The 19,723-nt window shown below is 47.5% G+C and overlaps 1 protein-coding gene across 1 annotated transcript in view; it reads left to right on the top strand.

Annotated features, from left to right (window-relative positions):
- Nucleotides 1-4,160: 4,160 nt before the first annotated feature.
- Nucleotides 4,161-19,723, top strand: part of si:ch211-137a8.4 (uncharacterized) — a 29,344-nt gene continuing 13,781 nt past the window's right edge. Inside the window, exon 1 of the mRNA XM_023962031.2 lies at nucleotides 4,161-4,408. The gene's annotated coding sequence lies outside the window, so the exon portion shown is untranslated. The remainder of the gene's footprint in view (nucleotides 4,409-19,723) is intronic.

Here is a 19,723-nt window from a genome sequence, read left to right as displayed (position 1 = left end):
GCACAAACCCTCATTAGTCAGGAATCAAAGCAGCCATTTCATATCAACCACTGGGCTGAAGTGGGAGGAGCCTGATTTTGCGGGGAGGTTAAAGTGGGACTGTTGTTGTGGTAGCAGTGAATAGAGATGAGCACCAGGGAAACAACATATAACACTGTTACAAAACAGGTCTAAAAATGACAGATATGAAGGTGTGAGTACGATCATGGTCATACATGTTTGCTAAATTCTCCTCGAACACGCTAAGCAATTTTGTGTCATTCAGACCGAGATGCATCCTGTGATTTCTGCTAGACACAGTCTGCAGTCTGCAGAGAAAGGTCTGAGGGTGAAGGATGATGGTTGACCCCGCTGAGCTCAGAATGGTACGATCCAAACGGGACGGTACCGGCTTTCTGAAGGCACACAGAATTTGCGCTCAATGTTTTTAATCATGCATAGCATCGATTAAATACAATAAGTCACGTACTTCTCAGTGAGGAAGATGATTTGTTGACGGGCTTTAAAATGATATATTTTATTTATTTATGATGGCCTGTGATCTACACACACGTCTTTGTCCGACTGACGTAACGAGCACCTATCTATGAGATAACTTTTTCTTCCAGTGTCTTTTCTGTATTTTCTTTTACATGTTTGTTATAAACTCTTCATCTTTTGCTTTTTCACACTAGAGCCAAATGAAGAAATTCCGGTTTTACTTCCTCAGGTGCTCGAACAAAAACCTGAAGGGACAGACTTCAGTACGACTCACACCTCAGAGGCTTTTCTCACACACACAGTAGTGCACAGCGTTGTGCTGCGTACCACTTCAGCAATTTCCATTTAAACCTCACCTTATTTACTTTTCTAATCTAAACCTTGTATTGATCCACGCAGCCTGTTTGAAGCACCAAAGGGAAAGGCGGTTTAATTAAGAGCAAAATGATTTCTGAGGTTTCGTTGAGAAGCTTGTCCCACACATGCTCTGTGTCACATACCAACTCTCTCCAGGGATGTTCAAACACAGCAGGGATGTTTTCTAGCAAGGACATCATCTTCTGGGTCCAGGTGGGTTTTTCTAGCTGCAGGAGGCCAAACAACTGACTCCGAAGCTGCAGATGACACCAGGATACGAAGCTGTTTTAGGCACAAATATAGAAATGCTTATGGGTTTTATTCCTTAATGACCCAAAAAGCAACAAATTCTAACTTTAACGTGTGAAACGAAAATATGGAGTCCATGTTTGCAGACCAGTTCAGCTCCTTGTCCAGGAGGACTCCAAGGTATTTGTAGTTATCCACTACCTCCACCTCTGCTCCACCAATGAGGATGGGTTGAACCGCAGCAGGTGTTCGACGGATGTCCAGCACCATCTCCTTTGTCTTGGTGGTGTTCAGGTGGAGGCAGTTGCCTCCAGTGCACAAAGTCCTCCACCAGCTGTCTGTACTCCCCCTCCTCACCCTCCTCCCTGACACATGCCACAATTGCTGTGTCATCCGAGAACTCCTGCATGTGGCATGCATCAGAGTTGTAGTGGACGTCAGTGGTGTAGAGGGTAAAGAGGATAGGTGAGAGCACTGTGCCCTGTGGAGCCCCCGTGCTGCCAGTCAGCATGGAGGAACTGCAACTCCCCATTCTGACAAATTGTAGCCTGTTTGTCAGATATACCGTGTTAGAACCAGACAAAGACATTTACCGTGTTTTTCCAGGTTGGGATGGCACTGACGGCCTTTTCCGAAAGATACTTTTATTTATTTAGAGGCAGAAAACAGTTATGTTGGATTTTCATCTGAATGAGTTGATTGGGTTTATTTTTGAGAGTGTCAACAAAACACATCCATCTATCGGTAATCGGTAAACGTTTCCATCCATCTAACCATCATCTTCTGAACCTGCTGAATCCAAACACAGCTACTGTTGAGGGAAGGCGGTTCCACCAGTTCCTTGGAGGGCCTCACATGCACACTGAGGGGCAATCCAAAGTCCCCAATCAACCAACGAAGCATGTTAAGAAACCCGCATGCCCGATAAAAACCCAACGAGTTTTTTACGTGTCACTAATAATGTTGGGAGTCAGTGAAGTCGCAGTAATGTTTGCTTTAGCGGCGTCGGTCAGTTTTTTTTGGTGTTGCAAAGTCTGGGGTTACAGGTACACTAACTCGGCTAACATGGCTGACGTGTAGCGTGTTACCAACAAACCCTGAAGTTACTGTGAATGTAGTTAATCCGCCGTACAGTTCAGTCAGCCTTTTACAGGACAAACGTTTGAAAATAGACCAGTCATTAAAGCTGCGACCTGTAGTCCGGTGCAGAAACATTTCATCCGTTATCTGCAGATTATGGCGTGGAAGTTAAAAGTCATAATGTTAAACAGGTTTGTGAGCTGCGGCTTTGCAGCCACATCATTACCCTTCCTCCACCGTGCTTCACAGTTGTAAGGAGGTATTTTTAGTGGAATTCCAGGTTCACTTTGATTTTTATTGGCAGTTTGGCCCAGTTCATCTGAGCTGCAGCTCTTAAATCCATTTGGAAAATTGATGAACAGACTACAGATCGCTTGGTTTCATCAAACTGAGGAACCGCTGATGCTCCTATGATGCCACTGCAGATGGTGGTGTCCCATCTTACGAAAAGCTCGGCACACCTGATCACGATCAACAAAGATCCTTAGATTATCTGAACCCGAGTTCCACCGACAGCCGTCTCTCTTCAAGCGGAGCGTTTACAGCAGGTCATGTGACGCTTTGGCCCGAGAGGAGAAGCTTTTTTCTGGATGAGGAGGAGGAGCAGTGAGCTCTCCTCAGAGGTTTTCCCGCCCTGTGTCTGGAGGTGTGGCTGCTGCTGGTTTCACAGCTTCATTAGGGGAGCACGTGCATGGAGGTGCCAGCGGTCTGCTGCTGATAGTCTGACTCAGCACTCCTGCGGCTCCACGACCTTTGACGGGGCGAGTCAGATGGCTTTTATTAACCAGCAGAGGGTTTTTATGAGGTCTGTAAACGGATGAAATGAGCCGGCTTGTTTTGTTAGAAGTTTCTTCTGGATGTCTGCAAAGAAAATCTGTTGATTCAGCTCCTGTTTCTGTGGCTGCAGAAATAACCACCTCTTCTCCTTTTGGGCTCCTCCCTCGTCAGAAGATGGGAGGTGTTGAGCCTAGTGGAGGAAACAGGAGGAGAAGAGGAGGCGGCTGGATGTCAGATGATTGTCTCTGTTGTCAGAGACCTTCATTCCAGCTCAGCTCATGCAGCAGCTTTCTCTGATGCAGAGCCCTCTGGGAGGTTTGGTGCCCCTCCAGAACGGGTCTCTGCTCTCCTGCAGATGAACTCTGGTGAGGTTCTTTACAGCGTGAATGTAGACTTTCCAGGAACCAAAGGGAGCTCTGAGGAACACGACTAAAACATCAACGGATCACAACTAGAAGCAGGAACCGGATGGAGGTTTCCCCTCCTTTTGTTGGGGACTCCATCCAAATAAAAGTGGGAATCGAACCATCTCCTGCTGGTCATTAGAGGACCGACCCAGATGTTCGGTGCTTCCTGGTTTTTCTGGGTCGTGTTTTGTGCGTAGAAACTGCAAAAATACACACAGTTTCCAGACTCTGAACTGTGCTGGAGCGGGTTGGCTTCCATCTGCAGATCGGACCTTTTCAGAACAGACAAACCGTGTCACGTGACTGGACCCCTGAATTCTGGAGCGCCAAATCATCCAACATGGATTCCTGAGTGACATCATGAACGTGAAGGAGGAGTCAGAGGAGGACTGACACGCATCTCTCATGACTTCATGCTTCCAAATAAAGGAGAGGGGGGCCTTCCCCCTCCCTCTGCCCCAGTCCTCATGATGTTGCCCCATTGTTCTCTGGATCCAGCGCGCACGCGCGCGCCTGACCCTAACAATGCCTGAGGTTTGAATGGAGCGGAAAGTTGAGAGTTTTTGGCCCCCAGAAGGACTTTTGTCAGCTACTGTTTGTCTCGCGCTCATCTTCCCGCCCTCTGAAGAGAGGTGTGCACGCGCGAATCGGCGTGACAGCGTCCGTGAGGACATGAACCCCGCGAGGGAAAAAATCTCTATAAACCACTTCAATGACACGCGGGGAGGGGAGGGTTGGGGAGGTGGGGGTCTTTGTTGTTGCTATTGGCAACCATAGGCGAAGGGCGTCCTGTTCGCGCGCGCGGGTGCAAGTGCGCGCGCGTGCAAAACTTGCCAGCATTTTCTTTGCTGCGCGACGCGCCTCGCGCCAAATCCAGATCACACAATTGGCTGAGAGGGAGAGGGGGGGGACGCACGCGCAAAAGGAAAAAGAGAGAGAGGGGGAACGCACGCGCAAGAGAGAGAGAGGTGGAGGGAGTTTGGTCTTTTTCCGTCGGACGCAGCAGGTTTATTAGCTCTCCCTCCGCGCGCCTGGAGTCGGATTTACGCCGGAAAAAGGTTTGTTTTCATCTTTTCCTCCTCATCCTCACAGCGCGCGCCCACTGCTCACCCCAGACGCGTTCTTCAGCTGCACCTGGGGCTACAGGTCGCGCGAGCGTCTGTGATCATCAGCTAAGCCACATCGAGCGGCGCGCGGCACTCAGACGGACCCGGAGGAGCCGGTTCCGTTGTTTCGGATGGAGGGTCTCCGGTGCGCGCGAGGCAGTGCGACGCAGGCGTCCAAAAGACGGGGGGAGTAGTTCGGCGACGGCGCGCGCTTAAGCCGCTGAAGGTTTATTTTAGGGAAGCACCGGAGTTCATTCACGTGAGCTACCCCCGCAGGTTCCACGCACCCCCCCCCCCCCAGACATAAAACCCAACAAACCACGAAGCAGAGAAATCGACCTGAAGCCTCAAACGTGAGCGTTTTTGGAGCCGCGCGGTGCTCCTGCAGGCACGCGCAGCTCAACGGTTAATTCTGCTTCGTCTGTGCGCGCGCTCAGGGCTGTCTGTGCATTTGGCGCGAGCAGCATTGAAGTTGTCTGTGCACGCGGACTGAGCACAACAACCAAGAGACTGGGGGGGGGGTGATGGGGGGTATGCAATAGCGCACGCACGTGCTCATGGACAGACGAAATCCCATCGGGGCGCGCGCGCGTGTGTGTGAGATGTAAAGGAGGTCAGCGCGCGGAGGGAAAGCAGCTTCTTCCTTTTGTTTCGGTTCTTGTGACCATTTCGGTTTGGGCTGCCGTGACGCCGCGCGCCCCGGCACACCGGGGTGTGGGGGTGGGGGGCAGCTGCTGGTTGGGTTTCGGCTCCACCGGTTGGGTCGGTGCAGATCTGTTGTGGCTGATGCTCAGATCCATCCATCCACCACTCCGCTACTCCTCTCTCCATCAACCCCCCTCCCCGCCCCCTTCGGCTGAGTCCCGCCAGGTAGACCCCCCCTCCACCCCCTGCAGACATGTGGGGTGGCGGGCAGCCTTCTATTGTTCCTCGCGCGCATGTTGGAACCCAAACAGTCGCTTCTGTCGATCCTCTGAGCAAACCGGACCCTCCCGCCCCCCCTCTGAAGGGTGCTGCGGGTCTCCTTCCCGGGGGGTGGGGGGCGCGGTGCTTCTGCTGCTCCGTTCGTTTAATCTTTCTGTTTGTTGTTTGTGTTTACAAACAGAGCAAAGCAGCGGCGCCATATTAAAGGCTCTGCTTTAGCCCCCAAAATGGAGGGGGAGGGGGCTCCGGGGGGCTCATTAGCAATGCTAATTAGGGTTTTTGTCCTCAACTCGGTGCTTGGGCACCTGCTGTCTGGAGCATGCGCAGTACCCGGGGTCCTGAGCAGTGAGCGCACCTTTTTTGTTCCTCGGTTCTTCACAGATAAAGAAGAGATAAAGCAGAAGGAAGTTTACAAAAAGGAAAAATCTGAGGAGAAAATCTATCAAAGCATGAAAAGATTTAAAAATATTCTGAAAAAAAATATTATTTCTGATTTAGAGGAAACAGATATTCTGTAATAAAATAGTAAAATGAATCGACATGTTTGAAGCAGAACTGGGATCAAACTTTCAACTCTAGTTTGAATCTTAAAGTCTGTGTGACTGAAAGAGGAACCATCAGACATGTTTGTCTGAGGAACCCAAAGGTTACATTTCTGTGACTTCAGGGGCTTTAAGGTCACATTTACCGTCCTTCTTTAGCTGCTTCTTCATGATATTTAGAGGAAAAAAAGTCTTTTGTTGCCTCAGAAATCCTGGATCAGACTCAGACTTTTGATCTGGGATGTTTTCCACCTTCAAAACGCTGAGATGATGAAATAAGACAAACAGAGCAGAACAGGATGATGTTTGTGGAGCGATGCTTTAATGATAACTGGCTGAAAGCTCAAGGCGGACCTGTTAGAAGCTAAAGTCCATCTGTGTGGTCAGCAGGTGGCGCTGCGGTTTGTTGTCCTGATGCCTCGTCCATCATTTGTTCATATGAACTAATTTACAGATCATTTTCTGTAAAAGAAAAGAAAAACATCAAGATTCAGGTTTTGTTTCTGAAAGCAGGAGGATCAGAAATGGGCTCTGTGGCGTCCGTGGCGTTCCCGACCTTCACCTTCAGTAGCTGGGTCAGCACCAGTGACCCCGTGACCCGGACGGTAATAAAGCAGGTTTAGACGAATCCTCTGTTCAGAATCCATCACCTAGAGTTCAGCAGGAACCAGATGAGGGTACATGGAGTTTCCATCCATCCAGTTTCCAAACCCGTTTCATCCCTTTTGGGGTTGCTGGAGCCTATCCCCACTCCCTGCTGGGTGAAGGTGGGATTCCCCCTGAAGGTCTCCAGTCCATCACAGACAAATGCCACACAATAAGCTGGGATTCGAACCAGAGCCGTCTGGCTGTGTGGTGAGAGTGTTAACCGCTACCCCACCGTGTCGCCCAAAAGTTGATTTTATTTTGAATGAAAGCGAATCCGTCAGTGAACTCAGACGTCCATTTTTGACTCTCAACACGGCGAGATTGACGAGGGAGACGAGGATCTGGACGTAAACAAGAGGACCGGCAGAAGATCGGAGACGAGGGTGGAGGAAGGGAGATGCTTCTGTGAAAGCAGTAGAGGGGAGGAAGAGGAGGAGCAGGTGACCCCACTCCCAACGTTAACGTGCCACCATAACACCTCAATGCAAGGGTGGGGTCATCTGGACCCCATAAGATAGCACAAGGGTTAAAAATGTGCAAAGGATTGTGGGAAACTGGGAGAGACGGAGGACCACAAGTGCTATCAGAGAGGAAGAGGAGGGAAGGCTGAATCAGGAGGAGGAGGAGGGATGGAAATAAAAGAAGCAAACGAGTGACGACGGGAGCAGCCAAACAGAATAATCAGGAAAATCATTGAAAACTTTGCCCTCTATCTGAAGAACCTCTGAGGAGGTCCGTGAAGCTCCACCGTTCTGCTTTTTAACGTCCGTCTACAGCAGGGAGGCTCTCTGCTCACTTGCAGATGAACTCTGGTGCGGTTCACTTCAGTGGGAAGTTTGGTTTGGAGCCACATCTTCACGATGAGGCAGCGTTACAGTCCGACCACCACCACAGTGATGCACGTAGACATCAGCGTCAGCCCACGCCGTTCACACTGGACCGTTGCTACCTGACCCCGGCGCACGGCGTCACGGTTGGAAGAGGTTTGGTGGGAAAGGTCCATACGGTGTCAATCTGTTCCAGGATGTTTCCTTCACAGCTCTAATCTGATGAATGACAGACTTGGTGCTGTAGAATTCCGTCTGAGCTCAAACCGCAGTTGTTCGTTTCTCCTCCATGATCCATCCTGGTTCCTCTGACCGCCATCCATACGTCACTTTCACATCAGAGTCCCTGATGGGTCAAAGTTCAACCTGATATAACTTTCAATGCGAACTGAATGGACGATTGTTTTACACTTAAAAACGTGTGCAGCGACACGTGAACATGCGTGTTTCCAACGCGGAAGCCGGAAACACACATTTAAGAACACGGTGAACACGGTTAATAAAGTCTACCTGACTAAATGTTTTTTATATTTCGCTTAATTCTCCTCACACTTCGATGCACCTTATTTATGATGAGTTCAAACATAAACCCTTCATTGATCCGATGGGCCCTGCAGTGCTGGAAATACGGTAGTTTAGGTTGACCAACCCGTTTGACCCCTTCAAGGCTGAATACATCCGGACAGTCCTGTGCTGGAACAGGAAGTTTCCTTAGATCTATACAGAAAAAGCACATTTAAATCCATTTAAAAGAAGAAAAAGGAAATGTTTCATCATAAAATGTCTCCTCTAGGAGTGAAAACCATTTTCCACGGCCTGAAATTAAGGAACCCTAAAGGAGAATTTGTGGGCGGAGGTGGAGAAAGAAAGGTTTTTCTACTAAACGCCTGAAGAGGAACTGTAAATGAAAGAGGATGGGGGGGCGTTTGGCGAGGTCTGTGGTCGTCAGGAGGAGCAGGGAGGAGCCTCAGCTGGGGTTCAGTCAGAGATCAGAGCGGGAAAAGCTGTGAGGAGCGTGGACGAGCCGCTTCCGCGCTCATCACATGCGCATCATGAGGTGAAAGTCGGAGCGATTCACCTCGCTGCAGCTCCGTCAGGCGTGCCGCGCCTCTTCACGCCACAGCAGGCAGACTGGGCATCCATCCACACTGACCTGTGATCAGTCCAGACGCAGCGAATCAGACGTGGGTACATGACCTCCTGCATGTCTGCCGCCGCCACATGTGAGTGATTGTGAGCAGCACAAACGTATCAGCGCACATTCTGACAGCAAACACGGACCCCGTGATGCTCACCGCGATGGATTATTCCACCCTGCTTCGTTTTCCAAACAGAGGGAACATTTGTTCTGCCGCGTTTGACTCTCACCAGAGCGGCTTTCCTCTGATGGTCGTCTTGGTTCTGCAGGTGTGAAGCCTCACCTGAGCTGGGGTTTGGACCAGAACTCTGGCTCCCCTGAGGGCCAGCGTCTCTGCTCATTTGCAGATGAACTCTGGTGTGGGTCACAAATCAGAGACAGAGGAAGGTTCACACTAGAACACAGATTCAGGGGAAATTAGCGGCGTTTGACATCTTCATGTGGTTTGATTTCTGTTCATGTTTGTTGAAGGAAAGCAGGAAATCTTGGTGTCTAAAGTGACAAAATTGTTAAATAAAGATCTCCAGATCTGAGGTAAAGGGATGGAGACGAAGATGAGATGAAGATGAGAAATGACACAAAAATGAGACGAAAGTTACAAAATGTGAGACTTTAGGATAAAAAAAAACAGATTCCAGATTCAGTTCAGTGGAGAAGCTGATTTGAGTTACATGGTCCCAATCCAGCGGTTAATGCATTAACCGCTGGATTGGGACCGAAAGTTCCTTTAAATCCACTATTCTTCTTTTTTTGTGGTCAGGGATGAAACCCTAAAATTGCCTGCTAGGGGGCAGAAACCAATTGTTTTTTTCAACTCTTTTGGGTCAACGCCACATTCTTTTAAAGTGGAAGGATGCGGCCCCGCCCACAGTGACCCATTGGATTAGAGAGGTGATGTTCCATCGTAAATTAGAAAAGAAGTTCAGGACAAACTTTGGTTTTAGGCACAGGTGGCTGATTTTGTTACATGGCTAATTCTTTATGTCAGTATTTTTTTTACTTGTGAGTATATCTGACAGCGGCTACGGAGTTTGTTTTATTTGATTTGATTATTTTGTTCTTTGTTGATTTTCTTGTTTGTGCAATATAACTGTAAAATAATAATAAACATATTAAACTCTAAAAATTCAGTTCAGAGAAACTCGTTTCCTGCAGAAATGCATCTGTAAATGTTGACAGCAGACTAAACCAAACCCCAACTTATACCATCAAAAGGGCTCCATTTAACCCAAAAGCCAGAGAAATCTGTTGGAACAGCTGCAAGTGCTGCCAGAGAACAGATGCTAAATGCTAAACCAGCTGAAATGATTTAAAAGACGGCAAAAAAAAGGTAAAAAGTGTGAAGTCGTGTGTTTTTCTGAATATGAAATGAAATGTGAAGTTTTTAAAACAAAGTGTAGAAGTCCAGTTACAGATGAGTTCAGCTTCTAGAGAAATTTCAAACTGAAAGTTTGCAAGTACATTTTTACTATCATTTCATTCTTTTTCCCGCTCCTTTTCAATGGTCAGGAAACAGCAGCTTCAAGCCTTAAAAGATGAGAGAAACCAGCAGCACAGCAGGAACCTCCAGAAGCTCAGAGATGAAGCAAACGGCCGAAAAGAGTCGAGAAAAACGAACGGAAGACGCAGAGAAAGACCAGAGGAGTCTGAGACAGCAGAGAAGACGTCTCCTTCTGACCATCCAGGCTCACTTTGACAGTCCATGGCTTAAATTCAGACGATGCTCTGCAGAATTTGGGCAGATTATTTGACCAGAACCTAAAAAATGAAAATAACTCTTAAGCGATAGCATCAAATCAGCATTAAGGGAGACAGACGGAAAGCCACGGATGAAATATTTAGACGGATTTCCAAATCAGTCTTTTCTCTACTGTCATGTGTGTGTGTGTGCATGCCGTGTGTGTGTGTGTGTGCATGCCGTGTGTGTGTGTGGAATCCTGAGCGGCATGCCTTTTTGCTGAGGAAAACAGGGTCAAGCTGCAGAAAAAAACAGAAAGCGAGAGCGAGCACATGATGGGCAGATAAAGGCTTGTCTGTGTCTGAGGGGAGAAGAGAGTGAGGAGGATAAGAGGAGGAGGAGGAGGGCAGCGCGATGAAGGGCCCTCTGTGTTGAGGAAGCCAGTGGAGGCTCTGCAGAAAGCCCCCATGGTGGACAGAAACAAGGCATTTAGTCTGTGAGTTGGCCTCTTATAATGATGCCACTATGGACAGGATGGAGAAAAACTGAAATGTCCCTTTAAACGAGGGAGGGGGGCTTTTTGTGAGCAATGCTTGTAGTTTGATGGAGGTGGAGGGGCTGCTGGGTCGGGGGGGGGAGAGTTCAGGACTCGGAGCTCATCATCAAAGTCTGCAAAATTCCAAACCCGCACTTTTATTTCTGTTCTGTCCGGGTTTTGTGCCGTATAAAAAAGCCTGAATGGAACAGCTGCTTTGATTATTCTGAGCCTCTGTGTGTGGGGGGGTGGGGGTGGGGGTGGGGGGCTCAAAGTCCAGAGCTCCAGAGAAAACAGCCCCTAAAAAATACATAAATGGTTCACAAATGCAGAAAGACTCCCTTCAATAAATCAAAATCTGTTGGTGGGAGAAGAAAAAGGGATTTTGTGGTGAATTTGCACCAACTGGACCTCAGAACCGAACCGTCTCTGAGGAAGGAATGGGGGCCAAACCGGTACTTTTACAACGGTTCTGGTGCCCGTTCTGGAGCGGTGCTTGAACTGCAGCTTAGAGACCCACTCCAATCTTCTTCTGGCATTTTTCTGATGATGAAGGACAAACAGAGAAAATGAAGCTTAAAGCTGCATTTCTGAGGATTTCTTTATCAGTTGAAAACTATAAATCCTTCAATCATTGTTTACCTGTTTCTCTTTCTTCAGTATTGTATCTTCCTCCTTTTTTGGGGGCTCCACCCACCCTCACTGACTCACCCACTAGAATATAAACTCACCCACAATTGAATGGGTTAGTTCAAAAGGGGCCCAAGTCCAAGAGGTTTGTTTTTCCAGGAAATGACTTTAACTGCATAGCATAAAGGGAGGCTACACCAAATGATTCAAACTTTACCCAGATTTAGTTCCAGTTCATAGCTTACAAATGCTATAATATGAAGCACCTCACTGTAATCATTTCAGAGGACTAGCAAACTAAAGTCTCTGGACTTGGTCCCTTCTTGAATTAAACAGGGGCGCTGCCATATTGGATAACTAGTGCTGCCATCTATGGGATAAAGCTAAACCCATGAAAGAGAGGCCCAAGACCAGGAATTTAGCCCTTAATGCATTTTAAATGTCAAGCATAGTCAATACATTACAACGGACTTGGGACTTTTTTGCACATAATCAGATAGCTTTTCTTCTGAAGACCATAGAACATATAATACCTCTATTTTGAAAAATTGTGGACTTGGGCCCCTTTTGAACTAACCCATTCAATTGCTGGACATGATTAGCTAGAATTGTACAAGCAAACTGAATAGAATAAAAGTGATTGACATGTCCGAACTGAAGCAACAAAATCCAGGTTTTTATACGTCGCTTGTACATCGCTGTCGGCGCCAACGCTTTGGTACCCGTCCCAGCTCTGAGGCGGGGGTTGACAGCACCGTCCAAAGCTTTAACATCACTGCTGTGTTGCTCATAGCAGCTGAGTGGGGAGGGGTGTGGGGGGCAATATTGTTGTGTGAATCCAGTCTGGAGCCTGTTTGTGTGGAGTTTACTTGTTGGATCAGTGTGAGGTTTTACAGTCAGACTAGGACAACGATCAACACGGATCTACATGTTCTTACCTAGAACTGATGTTTTGAATATCAATGAATCATCTTAGTGATTGGTTTGATAAACGAATCTGTTCCTTCAATCGGAATAGAGCTGCGTGTGAATCAAACCAAACCTGACGAAGGTGAGACTTCAGGGCCGCGTCACACAGCCAACACGTACGTGTTGCTCTGTTTTTGCGTATGAAATGTCGGTCTGTCGTGATCCATGCGTGACAAACGTCATTCATAAGTGCGTTCGTCATCCGTCGATGACCGTCGGGGGTTTCAGACGACGGAATTTTTGCTTTATGCACATTTTGTTGCGTGATTTTTGTGAGATGCAGACACAATTTGTGTCTTTCCACGACCGCTCCTCGTATGTCTGACGGACGTTTCCCGATGCGTGACTTTTATATCACGGCGCGCTTATCATGTTCAAATATCCTAACTGACGCACGAATCACTAATCAATTAGGTGTTCTTGGCGTGGTTTACTCGTACTTGCATGTTTTAACGTGGTTCATTCCTGAGACATCTGTGAAAATTTCACGTAAAGCCACAGCTTCTCTCACTTTTTCCCCGTATATTCAAACTTCATGTGTAACATGTATGTGGCGGCTGTGCGACACACACGGCCTTTAGACTGAAAGGGTTTATGCTGCAGCGCTGGAGTGACAGACAAACTGTCAGTGACCAATCAGCTGAAATGTTGGGTTTGGAGTCGGTGAAGGAAGATTTAACCATCATCAACAGCAGATCTAAAAAACATCCATTTAAGCAGAAGCAGGAAAGGATTTGGAGTCAGATCGGTTTTAATGTTCAATTCAGGATCAACTACAGACGTTAGACTTTAGGAAATACCTTTTTTCATTTTTAGCCTTTACTTCCTGATGGTTTCCATCTTGTTTTGCAGTTTTTGGACTTTTTATTAAAGAATTTCCAGCAAATATTTTGTTAAATTCCTTTCTTGAAACAGAAAAAAAACTGTTTCCGATCCGAATCTTCAGCCTCAGTTCTTGTCAGAAACCAAAGAACGTGAAAGAACTTCTTTGTGAGACGTTGCAGGAGGAACGTGTTGGGGAAATCAGGTTTTTTTTTTTGGGGGGGGGGGTCTGCCCTTCCAGACACGTCCAGCTTTTTCTGCATCTCTGCTGATTCACCCACAACTCCACCGCAACAACAACCTGTAATTACCAAATAGCTGAGGTCACCTCCATGCGCTGACGTCCGTGGAAACGATCCTCTGAGGTTCTGCTGGAGCTGCAGCTCCTTCAGACTCGGACAGAAGTGAGAAGAAGAGGCGTCTGCAGATCTGCAGCCGAGGCTTTTCTCTGTCTGCTGCCCTGAACGAGCACAGACTCACTGTGAACAGGAAGTTTGTGTCATTCTCAGGACGTCAACATCCCATTGTAGAAATGGGACCTTTCTTTGGTCTTTTCTGAATCATTGATGAGTAGTTTTCCCGTTGTTGGTTCTTTCCTGATCACGTGTTTGTCTCTGGACTTTAGGAAAACGGTGCAGAAGATTTAGAGAAATTCTCCTAAGAGACGGGAGTCATAGACGTTTCCACACCAGACAATCTGCAGAGACGGTTTTCTTAGCTGTCACAGAACACAGGCTCCACTTTTACCGCATTTACAGTAGGCGGCAGTGCGCCGCGTTTTCATTGGTTCACCATAAAATGACGGAAGAGGTGCTTTGGATGCTAAAAGCGTGTTTTTTTTTTAGTTAAATGTTATTTGGAGTTGTGCTCACATTCTGATTTGACAATAATCTCGTTTATGACCCGAATTTCACGCACCGGCAGCTTTGGTGAACCACGCCCAACAGGTGTGGCGTCAGACGGTCCACTGTCGTCACCACATCCGCCAATCAAACCACACTTTGGATTCATGTCAGGAGCGGGACGGAAGACCTGATGCTGTTTATTTTCACGAGTCACTTTATTATTTTTTTATTTTCCCGCTCTCAACACACACATAACAAGTTCTCAGAGCCTTTAGGAATCTGACCAGCAACTTTCTCTGATACTTTTAGACATTTTGGAGGCGACAAGGTCAAACACCTTTTATAAAAATTCTCAACGGGTGCAGCAGCCAGTAAGTCAGCCCCTCCCACATCCAGTATGCACACCCCAGACAGATGTATAGATTTAGAGGAACAAGAATTACAGTTACTTTAACTTTGTTCTTGCAGTTCTGTTTCAAGTAACTGCTTCTAAACAGACAACTCCACAGGTTGGCATTATGGGATGTTTTACAGGGAAAAGTGGCTCGTTGTGTGCTTTGTTTGTCTTTAAGTTAAGGTGAAGCTGTTTGGAATTCTCCCCTCAGAGGGAATCAGTGATTGCTGGGATTGTTGTGAAGACGTTGCAGGCCAGTCGTTCAGTGAGCTTTAGCTTCTTCTGTGGAGTCTAGCGGTTGGTTTTTAACAAAAGCACGTGTGTTCACCTTTTAGCAGCTATCCAACGGTTCACACTGACACTTAAGGGTCTGCAGCTCCGCCGCCGCCATGGAAACTCACAGATGACGCTCTCATCATCAGATAGATGGAAATGACTTGTTTTGGGCGTCAAAGGTCTGAACATTGGTGGCGTTAACCCTTGTGCTATCCAAGGCTTTTAACATTGGGAGTTGGGTCATCTAGACCCACTAGACAGTGCTCTGAACCTTTTTTCTTCAATGATTTGTGATCTTCACTGGTGTCCATGGATTACATGAAATCTTTCCACCTTTTTCCACCTTTGTCATGGTAGGGAGAACACCTCAATAGCCACCGGTCAGCTACGTTAGCGTGTAGCTGCCAGCGCTCGGAAAATAAACAACAACATCAGTTTGATGATTTTAAAAAGTCATGCAAAAACAAAAAGTCGTGACCTACATGTAAATGTAAACGTCTGTGCTTCAGAGCACGCCCACATGAAGAAATGCGTTTGTCCTCCACGCCACAGCGCCACGCGGATCAATCACCCTGCCGGCGGAGGGCTACCCGGCCCTAAGTCGTTCTGAAGACTCCTTTAGAAAAACACTTTTGGACACCACTACATCTGCAAATGCCCCCACTGTTGGAGCAATAGGGAAGAACCAGAGGGGTGGGGGAGGAATTCAGATTCAGTCTAGGTTTGTGCTCAATGGTGGGTTTCATGGAACCAGTTTTGACTGTTAAAACAGAAAGAAGTGGTTTAGATCTGAGTGTAAAATATGTTTGTCACATTTCAAAGGCTGCAGAGGACATCAACAAATAAGTTCTGCTCCTTCACCCCTGAAGGCCTAAATTTATGTCCAGCTGTGAAAGAAAATTCACGCCTTTTGCTTTCATGTAGATGCCAAATGAAGGTAACTTTGGATCAAAAGTGGATTGATACATATTTGCATCAAAAGGCATCAAACCTTCAGAGCAAAGAGCGCCCCTCCCCCTTTTTCCATCATTTCACATCTTCTCCATCAGGAATTCTATTCGTTCTTCCTTTTTGTCCGATTCCTGAACAATTCTTCAGGACAAGCAGACGCTGGACCCTGAAGAATCTCAGTCCTCTGAAGCGGCGCACACAAACCCGGCTCACCGTTTTCTGTCTCCATGAAAGAGCTGAGCTGAAAATAAATGGACCCTAGCAGCGCCGCTCATGAAAGGCTTTTCAGCGCGCTCCTCTTCCCACCCCGATGCAACAGCAGGGATAATTAGAGAATTGTATTTTGAAAATATAGGTCTGCATGGTAATGAGGGCACATAGCCGAAGAAAAAAGCTTCGGTGCGGCTGAATCTGGCAAAGAGCTTCAAAGACGATGAGTGGCTTCCAGGCAGATGGGGAAGAAAACATTACTCCAGTGGAATAAAGAGATCACACAGACTGCAAAGCCTCCACGAGGCCACAGCATCTGCAGGAGAGGAATCACAGCAGCCAGGAGATCACAAAGAAAGCAATTCCACAACAGCTGGGGGTTCGTTGTGTACCCGCTCCTTTTAGAAGAAAAGGCAGGAGGTCCTGAGATGGTTCACATCCAGCAAGAATTAGGAATCCATAATACAGAAGAGGACAACCGCAGTCCTCCAGATCCTCCCCCTCCTCCTTTTCCTCCCTCTCTGAACTTCCTGCTGCTGATTACCTGAATCAGGTGTGTTGCAGTATGTCGCCATGCATTACAGGGGGGGAGAGGGGTGGTTCTGCAGACCAGCCCATCATTTACCAAAAAAAATGATCAATAACTTTGATTCTTAGAAAACAAAGAGACCGAAGATCTACAGCAGAACAGGAACAAAAGCATCTGTCCGTCCATCCGTCCACTAACCCACTCGTCTGTCCATTCATCCGTACTCTGAACCTGCTGAATCCCTTTTGGGGTTGCTGGAGCCTATCCTAGCCAGTGCTGGCTGAAGGCGGGGTCATTGACTGACCCCGCTTTGATTGGCTGGACAAAGTCAGTGGGAGTTCACCCTTAGAAAATGGTCTACTTCTGGCTCCAACCAATCATGTCAATTCAGACGCTGCCAGACGCCGCCATGTTGGAGCCAGACGTCATCAGTAAACAGTAATTGGTCCCAGCAGGCTCCACCTACTACTGAGGCATCTGATTGGTCAGTTCATGGTGTGAATAACTTGTGAGGATTATCAAGAAGATGTTAAAAAGGTATCAGATCCAAAAGTCTGTGGGATTTTGGCTTCTTGGACACAGCAGGTACTTCCTGTTTGGAATGCCAGGGGGGAGGAGTCACTCACTCCAGTTCTCATATACCATCAATGGTACACCCTGGACAGATCGGCAGTCGCAGTGCCACAAAAGCACAAACACATCTCGGGACAATCAGAGACAACAATTAACGAATGAAGCAACATGGAAAGTTCCAGCTGGGATTCAAACCTTGTCATTTTGAGACGAAAGTGCTAACCACTACACCACCATGCAGCCCCAGTCTTTTATTAAGTATGTAGATGAGCAGAAATTGTGTGGTTTTTTTTAAATCTCCTGTCGTTTTGGCCTCCTGAGAGAAGTGATTGCATCTTTTCTATCATTAGTTTGCCTTTGCAGGTAGAAATGTTTTAAGTTTCAGAAATCATATCATTGACATTAATTGATATTCATGTCAACGTGCTAAATTGTTTGCTTATCTTCCTGTTTATTGGACAAAACCTGGTGAGTGAATCAGGTGCGTCGTGTTGCTGCTGTGCGGTCAGGTTGAACGGGTTTTTCAGCACGCCGATCCACCTCCAAAGGTCTAAAATCCTGTCACAAAATCCGGCATCTTAGTGTACAGGTCGGTTCTGGAGCATTATATTGTTAAATGGATCAACATCTACAGCAGTTCCAGGGTGCGATCGATCACAGGAATTCATCTACAGCCTGCTGAGAGACCGGTGTCGTCTGCAGCGTCATGCTGGGATGTTCAGTGTGAAGCCGAACGCCGTCGTCTGCCACTCAAAGACTCCTCCCTAATGAAACTGAAAGCAGAAGCTGAAGGCGGGACGTTGTGGCGCCGCCACGGTTTCCCTGCAGGGTGCAGTCAGAAGGTTTGATGCTTGAGTCCATTTGTGGTTTTACCCAGGATAAATGAAGACTAGTGGAGGAGTTCCAGGTCTTACCAAGCAGACTTTGGAAAAGGGGAGACTGTCCCTCCCCAGCAGTGAAATGACTCTTCCCTCACTTATAGGTGGGGTTGAGTGTTAGTCTACCTGGCTGCTGAATCCACCTTTGAAACCTTCTTCTCGCTTTAACGTCATCAAAAGGAGATTTTCTTCTGGTTCAGAGGTTCGTTTCTTTTCTCCATATCCACCTTTAAATGCAGAGCAACTGTTTGAGACTCATCCGGTTACCCGGTGACCGTATCCGATCCAGAACCCGAGGAGGCATCTGGATGCTTCGGAGTGTATTCCAGCTGCAGTCTGTTGGTGTGCAGGGCTGAATGGAGAACCACTCCATGTGTTTGCGATGTGGAAGACTTTAATCCAGAAAAACAGGGCATATGTTTGTTGCTGTGGTGAAAGCTGTGAACATGAGGGGCTTGAATGGCGGTTGGATGAAGGCAAACCTCTCAATGGAGCAGCGTTGTGAAGACTGAGGCGTTAAAAGCAGAAGGACGAAGAGTCATCCTGTCAATCCACTTTAAATTGGCTGCTCTCCTAGTGGTGGATTAAACCTGGACTTAATACCTTTACACTAAAAGGCTGTTTGTTCTCCCAGAAGGCAATCTGCTGCGCCAGGCTTTAATCCACTGCAACAACAACCACAACAACCGTTTATCCCACCAGAATGTGCCAAAGCAGTTCATGGATCATATTTTTCAAAAGTCCATCCCAGAGGGGAAGGATTCTGGTGGAGGATCGGCCCGAGGCAGCGGGAGTCCCGCTGAGGCCTCAGGCTTTGTCAATGGGACCATCTTTGGGTCAGGGACGATGCTTCCTGTCACTGGTCGGTGTTAGAGACCGCTGTAGATCCGGTTATTGAGCCAGAGGCGGTCCGTCTGAAGTGTGAGCATCAGGGATTCTGCTGCTGTTAGCAGGCTGGATGGATCTGGTCCTCAACATCTACTGCACTGGTATTCCAGATGTTTCCGCCCTGATTGATCCAGGAGCAGAGATATCTGGAAAACTAGTACCATGGTGGATTTTGAGGACCAAGGCGAGGAGGGAACCCTGATATGGTGTTTCGGTTGCCACATCCTCAGCTTTGGCCCATGTGGCCTTTAACAACAGAGTTGACTTATGGAACTCCTTCTGGGACTTTGAAACCTGGAGAGACACTTAATGTATGTAGGCCAGTTCACGTGACCTTACAAAGAAGAAATGGGAGCAATGATTGTGGCTGAAGCTGTGAGGATTTAGAGGAGTAGAACTCCTCTTCTTAAGATCATGAAGAGCTAGCGAAAGACGGCGGTTAAAAATGTCACCGGAGTGACGTCCTCTTGGGGCGCTACAAGCTGGTTGGGCCAGGAAAAGATGGGGGGGTTGTAGGGGTTTGAGTAGATTCCAGAGGCAGCAAACGGCTTCTGTCGGGCTGTTTGCCAAGCAGATTCTGTTCTGCGTCTCTTTTTTCATCAGATGTTAGTCTGACGGACAGATGGAAACGCTCAAGTGTTGCCAAACTCCAGAGGATGCGACGGTGCCAGCAGCGTCAGGAGCAGACATTTCTGTACCTGTTGGGTCATTCTCACCTCCACGGCCGACGGCGGGGGGAGAGATGAGGGGGGCTACATGAACCGCTAAAAGCTTCAGTCGCAGCGGATTTGCTGCTTTCAGAAGGTCGTTGTTTGTTCCAGACTGACTCAATACTTTATTTACTGCTTAGTTTTTTTACTATTTAAAATGAATGTCTACTAAATACTTGAATGCTTTGGACAGAGGAAGTCCAATTTAGGAGATCGGCCCTGTTTCCCCCGTTACCCAAAATGCAGACCATAATGGAAACTAGAAAACACACTTTTAACGTCCAGGAGCTCCTCTGTATC

This window comes from Oryzias latipes, chromosome 13 (genome assembly GCF_053564925.1).
Source record: "Oryzias latipes strain Hd-rR chromosome 13, Olatipes_Hd-rR_3.1".
Lineage (NCBI taxonomy): Eukaryota > Metazoa > Chordata > Actinopteri > Beloniformes > Adrianichthyidae > Oryzias > Oryzias latipes.
Note: the sequence above shows the minus strand (reverse complement) of the source record. Positions and strands in the feature narration are given on the sequence as shown.